Source organism: Salvelinus alpinus, chromosome 19, assembly GCF_045679555.1.
Source record: "Salvelinus alpinus chromosome 19, SLU_Salpinus.1, whole genome shotgun sequence".
NCBI classification, from domain to species: domain Eukaryota; kingdom Metazoa; phylum Chordata; class Actinopteri; order Salmoniformes; family Salmonidae; genus Salvelinus; species Salvelinus alpinus.
This window is the reverse complement of record NC_092104.1, coordinates 15,325,516-15,338,349: the sequence shown is the minus strand read 5'-3', so window position 1 is coordinate 15,338,349 and position 12,834 is coordinate 15,325,516. Positions and strand designations below refer to the sequence as shown.

The following is a 12,834-nucleotide window of genomic DNA, read 5'->3' as shown; positions in this document are numbered from 1 at the left end:
CCTGGTTAGTTTGTTTATTGTGCTGGACTGGGTTAGTTTGTTTATTGTGCTGGACTGGGTTAGTTTGTTTATTGTGCTGGCCTGGGTTAGTTTGTTTATTGTGCTGGCCTGGGTTAGTTTGTTTATTGTGCTGGACTGGGTTAGTTTGTTTATTGTGCTGGACTGGGTTAGTTTGTTTATTGTGCTGGCCTGGGTTAGTTTGTTTATTGTGCTGGCCTGGGTTAGTTTGTTTATTGTGCTGGCCTGGGTTAGTTTGTTTATTGTGCTGGACTGGGTTAGTTTGTTTATTGTGCTGGACTGGGTTAGTTTGTTTATTGTGCTGGCCTGGGTCCGGGCCTGGTTTAGTTTGTTTATTGTGCTGGCCTGGGTTAGTTTGTTTATTGTGCTGGCCTGGGTTAGTTTGTTTATTGTGCTGGACTGGGTTAGTTTGTTTATTGTGCTGGACTGGGTTAGTTTGTTTATTGTGCTGGACTGGGTTAGTTTGTTTATTGTGCTGGACTGGGTTAGTTTGTTTATTGTGCTGGACTGGGTTAGTTTGTTTATTGTGCTGGACTGGGTTAGTTTGTTTATTGTGCTGGCCTGGGTTAGTTTGTTTATTGTGCTGGCCTGGGTTAGTTTGTTTATTGTGCTGGACTGGGTTAGTTTGTTTATTATGCTGGACTGGGTTAGTTTGTTTATTGTGCTGGACTGGGTTAGTTTGTTTATTGTGCTGGACTGGGTTAGTTTGTTTATTGTGCTGGACTGGGTTAGTTTGTTTATTGTGCTGGACTGGGTTAGTTTGTTTATTGTGCTGGACTGGGTTAGTTTGTTTATTGTGCTGGCTTGGTTTAGTTTGTTTATTGTGCTGGACTGGGTTAGTTTGTTTATTGTGCTGGACTGGGTTAGTTTGTTTATTGTGCTGGACTGGGCCCGGGCCTGGTTTAGTTTGTTTATTGTGCTGGCCTGGGTTAGTTTGTTTATTGTGCTGGCCTGGGTTAGTTTGTTTATTGTGCTGGCCTGGGTTAGTTTGTTTATTGCGCTCGCCTTGCCCCAGCCGGGTTTAGCATAGGCACACAAACACTGAGCTGAAGACTGTGTGCAGAGAGGCATGGTAGAGAGACAGGATGGTGATAGGAACTGGGCGTAATTCACTGCTCATCTTCTCATTGGCAGTGGATGGGGTGGGGATCCGCCTTACAGTATCATCGTCATCATTATTTTATAACCCTTTGAGAAAGCATAGATGCAGGACTGTTGATTTGAATTGAGTATCTAAGATGTAGGCTATTAAAGCAGTCTTACAGAAGTTGAGTCCCACCCCTAAATCCACAGTTGATCAGAGCACTAGTGACAATTAGACAACAAGCCATAAGGACTCTGAACCACTAGCACGGCTTGTCAGTCACTCATTGGCACCGCTGCAACCCATCTGAAGAAGTGTATTTCACATTGACTAATCCTCCAATAATCCTCCTTTCCTGATAGCTCTAAGCTATTGTCTATTTAATACATTTAGTACATGTATGGTGGAATCGGTGCTGGTGAAGTGAAAGACATAAGAGAGCTTTAGAGATTATTGGGACTGGATTGTGCTTAGTCACTCAGCCAATGAACTGCTTCCCTGATTCAGAGGACCCATTTCCTCATCAGTAGGGCCAGATGACACCTGCTGTCGGTTTCTTGTTGATTCAATTCTGCTATATTCAGTCGCTGAAACAATGTGTGTTAGTGTCAGCAGTGTAGTAGTCAGCCCTAGCCATCCTTAGCTCCATCACTAATCCTTCTAACCCCCCCCCCCCCTTAAAAGAGTTAGATGCACTATTGTAAAGTGGTTGTTCCACTGGATATCATAAGGTGAATGCACCAATTTGTAAGTCGCTCTGGATAAGAGCGTCTGCTAAATGACTTAAATGTAAATGTAAATCACTAGTCTCAGTGCTACTGCTAACCGTTGAGAGCTGGAGATGTCAGTCCCCTAGCTGCTGCTAATGACACTCAGCGAGAGAGCACCCAGAGACAAAGCTACTGAAGTGTGTGTGTGTGCGTCAAACTGTCACGCCCCCTCCCCCCACCCAAAGCCCCTGGCTCCCCTTTTGCTGCGCACATTCAGAGATTTTACCCAGAGAGAGGGAGAGAGAGCTTGCGCCTCACTTTACAGCCCTAAACCGCCCACGGCTCTCCACCAAAGCTCCTGTATCCATGACAACGCTAAGATGGGATCCATTCGGCTCTCACCCATTGGCTCGTCTGTCTGTCATTGTAGTGTGCTGAGGGAGACGAAGCCGAGATAGGAGGGACTCAATGTGTCTGTAAATGCCCACCTATCCCCCTAGTGTGGATGGAATAAATATACACTGACTGTACAAAACATTAAGGACACCTTCTCTTTCCATGATATAGACTGACCAGGTGAATCCTGGGGAAAGCTATGATCCCTTATTGATGTCACTTGTTGACTCCACTTCAATCAGTGTCAATCAAGGGGAGGAGACAGATTAAAGAAGGATTTTTAAGCCCTGAGACATGGATATACAGTGGCAAGAAAAAGTATGTGAACTCTTTATAATTACCTGGATTTCTGCGTAAATTAGTCATAAGTGAATAGTATATCCAAACACAGTGTGCTTAAACTAATAACACAGTAATTATTGTATTTTTCTTGTCTATAATTTGAGTTTGCTATTCACAAGAAGCATTGCCTGATGTGAACCTTGCCTCAAACAAAAGAGATCTCAGAAGACCTAAGATTTAAGAATTGTTGACTTGCATAAAGCTGGAAAGGGTTACAAAAGTATCTCTAAAAGCCTTGATGTTCATCAGTCCACAGTAAGACAAATTGTCCATAAATGGAGACAGTTCAACACTGTTGCTACTCTCTCTAGGAGTGGCCGTCCTGCAAAGATGACCGCAAGAGCAGTGAATGCTCAATTTTTAAAATAATTTTATTTTACCTTTTTATTTAACTAGGCAAGACAGCGCAGAGAAGTTAAGAACAAATTCTTATTTTCAATGACAGCCTTGTTCAGGGTTAATGAGGTTAATAAGAATCCCAGAGTGTCAGCTAAAGACTTACAGAAATCTCTGGAACATGCTAACATCTCTGTTGACGAGTCTACGATACGTAAAACACTAAACAGGAATGGTGTTCATGGGAGAACACCACGGAAGAAGCCACTGCTGTCCAAAAAAAAACATTGCTGCACATCTGAAGTTTGCAAAAAAACACCTGGATGTTCCACAGCGCTCCTGGCAAAAATATTCAGTGGACAGATGAAACTAAAGTTGAGTTGTTTGGAAGGAACACACAACACTATGTGGCGAGAAAAAAAATGGCACAGCAACATCAAAACCTCATCCCAACTGTAAAGTATGGTGGAGGGAGCATCATGGTTTGGAGCTGCTTTGCTGCCTCAGGGCCTGGACAGCTTGCTATCATTGACAGAAAAATGAATTCCCAAGTTTATCAAGACATTTTACAGGAGAATGTAAGGCTATCTGCCCACCAATTGAAGCCCAACAGAAGTTGGGTGATATAACAGGACAACGACTCAAAACACAGAAGTAAATCAACAACAGAATGGCTTCAACAGAAGAAAATACGCCTTCTGGAGTGGCCCAGTCAGAGTCCTGACCTCAACCCAATTTTAAAATGCTGTGCCATGACCTCGAGTGCGGTTCACACCAGACATCCTAAGAATATTGCTGAACTGAAACAGTTTTGGAAAGATGTGTGGTCCAAAATTCATCCTGACCGTTGTGAAGGTCTGATCCGCAACTACAGAAAACGTTTGGTTGAGGTTATTTCTGCCATAGGAGTGTCAACCAGTTATTAAATCCAAGGGTTCACATACTTTCCCCACCCAACACAGTGAATGTTTACGCGGTGTGTTGAATAGAGACATGAAAAGCTATAATTGTTTGTGTGTTATTCGTTTAAGCAGACTGTGTCTATTGTTGTGACCTAGATGAAGATCAAATAACATTTTATGACCAATTTTGTGCAGAAATCCGGGTAATTCCAAAGGGTTCACATACTTTTTCTTGCCACTGTAGTATGAGGGTGAATGGGCAAGACACAAGATGTAAGTGCCTTTGAACAGGTTATGGTAGTAGGTGCCAGGCCCAGATGCACCAGTTTGTGTAAAGAACTGCAACGCTGCTGGGTTTTTCACGCTCAACAATTTCCTATGTGTATAAAGAATGGTCCACCACCCAAAGAACATTCAGCCAACTTCACACAACTGTGGAGTAACATTGGAGTAACATTGGAGTGAACATGGGCCAGCATCCCTGTGGAATGCTTTGCTTTGAGGCTGTTCTGAGGGCAAAAGGGGGCGGCTGAACTCAATATTAGGAAGGTGGCTGTAATGTTTTGTACACTCACTGTACACTGTTACACTGGAGTGGACAATGTAGAGGGTCAGGAATTATGTTCTCACACGTAGTAACCCTTCCTGTTTGGATTTGTAGATCTCTTATCGTTCCCCTCGTCCTCTGAGCTTTGGATTTAAGACGTGGCAAGTCGATTTGGCCTCACTCTCTCTCTTTATCTCCCTTTCTGCTCCCTCTCTCTCTCTCTCTGTCTCATGTGTCTCCCTTCTGAGTCTGAGGAGGAAGGATTTCAGTATCGTATTATAAAAGCTTATTGCTCCTGGAAGAGTCCCTGAGCGCCTCTTCCTCTCTCTAGCGTTCTGTTGATGTCTCTCTCTCTCTCTCTCTCTCTCTCTCTCTCTCTCAATTCCATTCAATTCAAGGGGCTTTATTGGCATGGGAAATATATGTTAACATTGCCAAAGCAAGTGAAGTAGATAATATACAAAAGTGAAATAAACTGGTTGACCTGTTCTTCTGGCAAACAGTTTACAAATCTTGTTGCTGTGATGGCACACTGGTATTTCACCCAGTAGATATGGGAGTTTATCAAAATCGGGTTTGTTTTTGATTTCTTTGTGGACCTGTGTAATCTGGGGGAAATATGAGTCTCTAATATGGTCATACATTGGGCAGGATGTTAGGAAGTGCAGCTCAGTTTCCACAATATTTTGTGGGCAGTGTGCACATGGCCTGTCTTCTCTTGAGAGCCAGGTCTGCCTACGGCGGCCTTTCTCAATAGCAAGGCTATGCTCACTGAGTCTGTACATAGTCAAAGCTTTCCTTAAGTTTGGGTCAGTCACTGTGGTCAGGTAATCTGCCACTGTGTACTCTCTGTTTAGGGCCAAATAGCATTCTAGTTTTTTTTGTTAATTCTTTCCAATGTGTCAAGTAATTATCTTTTTGTTTTCTCATTATTTGGTTGTGTCTAATTGTGTTGCTGTCCTGGGGCTCTGTGGGGTGTGTTTGTGAACAGAGCCCCAGGACCAGCTTGCTTAGGGGACTCTTCTCCTGTCACGACTTCCACCGAAGGTGGTTCCTCTCCCTGTTGAGGCGGTGCTCGGCGGTCGGCGTCGCCGGCCTACTAGCCATCACCGATCCATTTTTCCTTTTCCGTTTGTTTTGTCTTTCGTTCTTTCTCACCTGGTTTCATTTGCTTTAATTTCTGTGTGTATAATTACCCCTGTTGCCTGCTTAGGTTTGTGCGGGATTATTCGTTTCATGTTGCTCGTTGAGGTTGTGCCTGAGTTATTTTCACGTATATATCGATTGTGTATAGGTTTAAGGAGCGTTGTTTTTTCCTCCTTCCGTGAGTAACTGTGTTCTCTTTTGTCGTGGGCGTTTATTTGGTATTGTACCTGACCCTATTGTTGTGGACTAGCCTATTAAAAGACGCTACTTGGACATCTCTGCTCTCCTGCGCTTGACTCCTTCACCTTCCTCCTAATACAATAACGCAACATCTCCAGATTGATCTTACTGTAGGTGATGGCTTTGTTATGGAAGGTTTGGGAATCGCTTCCTTTTAGGTGGTTTTAGAATTTAATGGCTATTTTCTGGATTTTGATAATCAGCGGGTATCGGCCTAATTCCACTCTGTATGCGTTATTTGGTGTTCTACATTGTACACGGAGGATATTTTAGAATTTTTGGTTGGTGAGCGGACCCCAGACCTCCCAACCACGAAGGGCAATGGGTTCTATAACTGATTCAAGTATTTTTTACCAGATCCTAATTGGTATGTCAAATTTGATGTTCCTTTTGATGACATAGAATGCCCTTCTTGCCTTGTCTCTCAGATGGTTCACAGCTTTGTGGAAGTTACCTGTGGCGCTGATGTTTAGGCCGAGGTATGTATAGTTTTTTTGTGTGCTCTAGGGCAACACTGTCTAGATGGAATTAGTATTTGTGGTCCTGGCGACTGAACCTTTTTTGGAACATCATTCTTTTGGTCTTACTGAGATTTACTGTCAGGGCCCAGGTCTGTCAGGGCCCAGGTCTGTCAGGGCCCAGGTCTGGCAGAATCTGTGCAGAAGATATACAGTTGAAGTCAGAAGTTTACATACACTTAGGTTGGAGTCATTAAAACTCATTTTTTAACCACTCCATAAATGTATTGTTAACAAACTATAATTTTGGCAAGTCGGTTAGGACATCCACTTTGTGCATGACACAAGTCATTTTTCCAACAATTGTTCACAGACAGATTATTTCACGCATCATTCACTGTATCACAATTCCAGTGGGTCAGAAGTTTACATACACTAAGTTCACAGTGCCTTTAAACAGCTTGGAAAATTCCAGAAAATGATGTCATGGCTTTAGAAGCTTCTGATAGGCTAATTGACATAATTTGAGTCAATTGGAGGTGTACCTGTGGATGTATTTCAAGGACTACCTTCAAACTCAGTGCCTCTTTGCTTGACATCTTGGGAAAATCAAAAGAAATCAGCCAAGACCTCAGAAAACAAATTGTAGACCTCCACAAGTCTGGTTCATCCTTGGGAGTAATTTCCAAACGCCTGAAGGTACCATGTTCATCTGTATAAACAATAGTACGCAAGTATAAACATGATGGGACCACGCAGCTGTCATACCGCACAGGAAGGAGACCCGTTCTGTCTCCTAGAGATGAACGTACTTTGGTGCGAAAAGTGCAAATCAATCCCAGAACAACAGCAAAGGACCTTGTGAAGATGATGGAGGAAACAGGTACAAAAGTATCTATATCCACAGTAAAACGAGTCCTATATCGACATAACCTGAAAGGCCGCTCAGCAAGGAAGAAGCCACTACTCCAAAACAGCCATAAGAAAGCCAGACTATGGTTTGCAACTGCACACGGGAACAAAGATCATACTTTTTGGAGAAATGTCCTCTGGTCTGATGAAACAATATAGAACTGTTTGGCCGTAATGACCATCGTTATGTTTGGAGGAAAAAGGGGGAGGCTTGCAAGCTGAAGAACACCATCCCAACCGTGAAGCACAGGGTGGCAGCATCATGTTGTGGGGTGTGCTTTGCTGCAGGAGGGGCTGGTGCACTTCACAAAATAGATAACTTAATGAGGAAGGAAAATTGTGTGGATATATTGAGGCAACATCTCAAGACATCAGTCAGGAAGTTAAAGCTTGGTCGCAAATGGGTCTTCCAAATGGACAATGACCCCAAGCATACTCCAACGTTGTGGCAAAATGGCTTAAGGACAACAAAGTCAAGGTATTGGAGTGGCCATCACAAAGTCCTGACCTCAATCCTATAGAACATTTGTGGGCAGAACTGAAAAAGCGTGTGCGAGCAAGGAGGCCTACAAACCTGACTCAGTTACAGCAGCTCTGTCAGGAGGAATGGGCCAAAATTCACCCAACTTGTTGTGGGAAGCTTGTGAAAGGCTACCTGAAACGTTTGACCAAGTTAAACAATTTAAAAGGCAATGCTACCAAAAACTAATTGAGTGTATGCAAACTTCTGACCCACTGGGAATGTGATGAAAGAAATAAAAGCTTAAATAAATAATTTTCTCTACTATTATTCTGACATTTCACATTCTTAAAATAAAGTGGTGATCCTAACTGACCTAAAACAGGGAATTTTTACTAGGAATAAATGTCAGGAATTGTGAAAAACTGAGTTTAAATGTATTTGGCAAAGGTGTATGTAAACTTCCGACTTCAACTGTAGGTGCTGCTGTAGGCCCTCCTTGGTTGGTGACAGAAGCACCAGATCATCAGCAAACAGTAGACATTTGACTTCAGATTCTAGTAGGGTGAGTCCGGGTGCTGTACCATCACCATCATATATTCGTTGATATATATGTTAAAGCGGGTGGTGCTTAAGCTGCATCCCTGTCTCACCCCACAGCACTGTGGGAAGAAAATTGTGTGTTTTTTCCCCCCCAATTTTAACCTCACACTTGTTGTTTGTGTACATGGATTTGATAATGTTGTATTTTTTTCCACCCTCAATTTGTATAGCAGACCCTCATGCCAAATTGAGTCAAAGGCTTTTTTGAAATCAACAAATCACTTTGCCTTTGTTTTGGTTTGTTTGTTTGTCAATTAGGGTGTGCAGGGTGAATACGTGGTCTTTCGTATGATAATTTGGTAAAAAGCCAGTTTGACATTTGCTCAGTACATTGTTTTCACTGAGGAAATGTATGAGTCTGCTGTTAATGATAATGATAATCCAGAATCCATTTTCCCTATTTTGTCATGTAGTTCATTCAAGGTAATTGGAGAATCCAGTGGGTCTTTAATAGTTGATTCTAAGATTTGTATTTGATCATGTACAATGGGGAGAACAAGTATTTGATACACTGCCGATTTTGCAGGTTTTCCTACTTACAAAGCATGTAGATAGGTACACTTCAACTGTAAGAGACGGAATCTAAAACAAATATCCCGAAAATCACATTGTATGATTTTTAAGTAATTAATTAGCATTTTATTGCATGACATAAGTATTTGATCACCTACCAACCAGTAAGAATTCCGGCTCTCACAGACCTGTTAGTTTTTCTCCAGGATGGAGAAGCTGTCTTCATTAAAGTATGGATTTTCTAGTGGGGGATATAGGTAGCACACAGGAGGACATTTCTCTCTGTTAAGATCATTTCCTTTAGATTTTCTAGCCAAATGTAAAATATTCCTGTTTTGATTAATTTAATGGAGTGAGTTAGGTCTGCTCTATACCAAATTAGCATACCCCCTGAGTCCCTTCCCTATTTCAAACCTGGTAGTTTGGTGGATGGGACTACCAGCTCTCTGTACCCTAGAGGGCAACCATTGGGTCCTTCTCCTCTATACCAGGTTTCTTGTAGGATGACAATGTCTGTATTTCTGTATTCTTTGATGAAGTCCAGGTTCCTGCTCTTTAGGCCAAAGGAAGATGACTTCAGGCCTTGGATATTCCAGGATGAGATAGTGAAGGCTTTGTGTTCCATAAAGTGTCCAATGTTGTTGGTCGTGTGGTTTGGCCTCAGGCCAGTAAGTGTGAGCAGAGCCTGCTGAGCATCTGGTACATGCCCTTGGCTTGGGCTAGTGTAAGAGTGGGGGTTGGGCCTGTTTGCCCGCTCACGGCCTGGGCGTATGTGTGACTTCCATATTGGGGTCCTCTTTGCGTGGGTGGGGAGCATGGGGTGGGCAGGAGGGGAATAGGTCTGATCTGAAGGGGCCTAAATGGGGTGTGGGTGTGGTTGACTGGGGGGGGTGTGTGTGTGTGTGTATGTGGCTGGTGGTGTTGTGGTCTGGATGTAGGTTCTCGCGGCGTGGGTCCTCTATGTGTAGGTCCAGGGGGGGTGGGTCCTGCAGGTCTGGGAGAGTGTCTTGCTGGTCTGGGCGGGGTGTCTATTGATCTGTTGCTCCTGTGTGAAGTGTTGGGGCTGCGTTTGAGAGCGATGTCCTTTAGAGTCCGGGCGAAGGTGGGCACTGCTGCCTTGTATAGGTGGACCTGGTCATAGAGGCTGTTCAAGTCTAGGGTGGAGTTGTGGGCCAGGTAATCATTTGGTTTTGAGGCACAGTCACGGGAGATACTTGCGTTTACCTGCTGTATGGTAGCAGGGTGGAAGTCTTTTCGTGGTAGCAGAGTGGACCACTTGTGCATTGGGGAAAGCCGAATAAGCTTTTTCAATCACTGCCTTCAGTGCTGTGACCCCCCTTTCCTGCTGTGTTCTCAGGTCGTTTGTGCCTGTGTGTATTATTATGTGGCTAGGTGAACCTAGTTGGTCCTCAGACAGAAGGTCTAGGGTGCGCTGCGTGTTTGGACACCAGAGTTTAGACACACTGTGTTTGGGAAAAAGTTTATTTTATTCTATATATTTCCCATTTGTGTCCATAAGGAGTACAATCTGTGTCTTGTGTGTGTCCTCCATGGGTGTGGGGGGGTTGTCAGGAGGGCTATCAGGGTGGCTGACGGGTGGGGGGTGCTCAGAGTGGGTGAGATCCCCTGGGCTTGGGGTTATTAATTTGTCTGTTCTACTGTGATGTCGATGTGGTCAGGGTCTGGTGTGGACTGTTCTGCTGTGGTGTCGAGACTTTTGTCTGGAGCTGAGGTGGGCTGTTCTGCTGGCTTCTCTGCCAACTCTCTAGTGGGTTGTTCTCTGTCACACGCCATCCCCCTCACCAACTCCTCCAGCAGTCTGATCCTCTCCTCTAGTGCTCTGTTCTCCTGCTCCTGCTTTTTCTCCTGTTGAAGTTGTGTCACCACAGTCCAGATTGCAGATATGTCTCTCTCCACCTCCAGCTCTCCGGGTCTGGTTAAGGGGGTGTTGTTGTGCTGGACTGTTGTCTGGGTTTGTGCTGACTGGAGTATAATCACCTCCTGCTCCACCTGCCTTACCTCCAGCTGGGTAAATGTGTCCTTCATTTCAATGAGGGGCTAGTACTCTGTGCTGGGAGGTTGACTTTCCGCTTGGGGTTGCTTGTCTGTGGGGTTATATAATGAAGATGTCTGGTCTGACCTGCTCGGGGTGGGGGTATCTTTCTCAAGGGAGAGCTTCTCCTGCTGGGCTAATTCTTTGATTAGGTTAAAGTCCAGCTGAAACTGTTTGGGGTTGCCCTGTACCATTTACTATTCTAGACTTATAGAGATGTATTTTAGCTGACTCAGAGTCCTCGTTGTCCTCGAGTTTCCACCTCTCGTTAACACTCCCTCTCTTAACAGAGTGCTAATGTAGCACTGTGCCATGCCAGAGGATGGTTTGTGTAGAAGATGAGGTTGCTGACGTTCCCATTGTTATAATAGTCAGCAAACAATGTCTCTTGATTTTCCATAAGGAGCTTCATTTTGTGATATTTTCTTGCCTTATCATTCTTTACATACACAGGGTACTGTATTTTAATGACCTCTGAACAGCGGGAGGTAGCTTCTAAGGCCTCTCCATTTGGTTGGAGTACACTGTGCGACTCTCCTGCCATTTTTGGGCTAAAGAGCTTTGACACCTCTCACTTGACACGTCAGTGTTAATTGAAGTTGTATCAAGCTTGGCAGACTTAATTTAGCATTCAGTCCTTATATTATATTTACCTTTTTATTTAACTAGAGGCAAGTCAGAACATTCTTGTTCTTAAAAAAAGTTAACTGCCTTGTTCAGGGTCAGAACGACAGATTTTGACCTTGTCAGCTCAGGAATTCAATCTTTCAACCTTTCGGTTACTAGTCCAACGCTCTAACCACTAGGCTACCTGCTGCCCCATAAAGTAATATAATGTATTTTTCTTCTTGGCTTTTGGAAATAAAATATAGCTTAAGACGAAACATTACTCTCTCAGTTCCAGGTTGGATGTTGTTTCCAGGTTTCTGTTGCTTTCCAGAGCATTTGCTGTATATCGTTGGAATAATAATCTTTGGTAGTTTTAAGCCTTCCAGGTAATTTCGTCCAAAATCAGGTTGTAGGTTTTGAGTCTCTCTCTCTCTCTAAAGCTTAGTGAGGGTCTTCTTCAGCAAAAAGCTTTGGTGTTATCTCACACTGCTCTTCATAGGCAGCTCGGGTACCTTAACAAACACATCACAGGAGGATGGGAAGAAGGGGCGACAAACAATGGGCTCACCCCAAAGTTGTTATTATTCTTGCAAGTAGGGTTCTGAAGTTCACAAACTAGCTATTTCCCTTGTTCAACGTACCTCTGGTAAATAGAAGAGTGCTGTCCTAATCAGGGCATAATGAACATAATGATCCAACAGCCATCCACCAGCCACTCAGATTTCATTAACAGTCAAAATCAGCTAAAATTACACCAAAAAACGGATGAACATCCTTCTAAAACAATACATGTAAGAAGTAATGTGGTATATTGTTTAATATACTTTTTTTGTGACCTGAGTCTTTTATCCTAAATATCACAGATGAGACATATTTAGGAGTCATGTTTGTGCCTGTGAGTCTGACTAATAGAATTGTCTTCTCTAACTCCAACATAGAAAAATAACCTAGCTTGTGAACAAAACAATGTAAATAGCCAGAGACAAAATCTCACTTCAATAGACTTTCGTTTCAAGTCAATTAGACCAACTTTTATTCCTGTGTGCAGCGCTTCTAAAAAGGAATCTTTCACTCAGCTCTTCACGTGCGCACAGTGTAGCAGCGCAAGGTGGAATGGGCTATATAGGATTTGTAGTTCTTTGACTTTGTGCGATTAATTTACCACCTAAGAAACAAAACGGCAGAAATACTTTGAAAACAGCTACTGCAGCATTTATTTTACTATTAATGTGAACATACTTGACTATTTTTATTCACAAATGCGATTGAAATGCTCACACTGTGGAGACCCCCCCCCCCCCCCGCCAACATGGCTGGTGAAATAGACCTCTTGCCCGCCATTGCCAATCTTGCCCACCATTGTTCATTTTAGGCCCTAGTCCTTATCATCTCTAGTCACCGGGTTCTTTAAAGGAAGAGAACATTATCTTATGTTGACTTCACTCTCTTCCTGTGATCAATAGTTATTACCATGAATGTGTCTCATTAAATAACACAGGGGACTG

General features: G+C 43.3%; 1 protein-coding gene and 1 long non-coding RNA gene across 4 annotated transcripts in view; both read left to right on the top strand.

The window, feature by feature from the left end:
* Positions 1-12,834, top strand: part of LOC139545044 (succinyl-CoA:3-ketoacid coenzyme A transferase 1, mitochondrial-like) — a 145,476-nt gene that overhangs the window by 43,863 nt on the left and 88,779 nt on the right. The gene's annotated exons all lie outside the window — the stretch shown is intronic.
* Positions 1-12,834, top strand: part of LOC139545045 (uncharacterized) — a 33,827-nt gene that overhangs the window by 19,968 nt on the left and 1,025 nt on the right. The gene's annotated exons all lie outside the window — the stretch shown is intronic.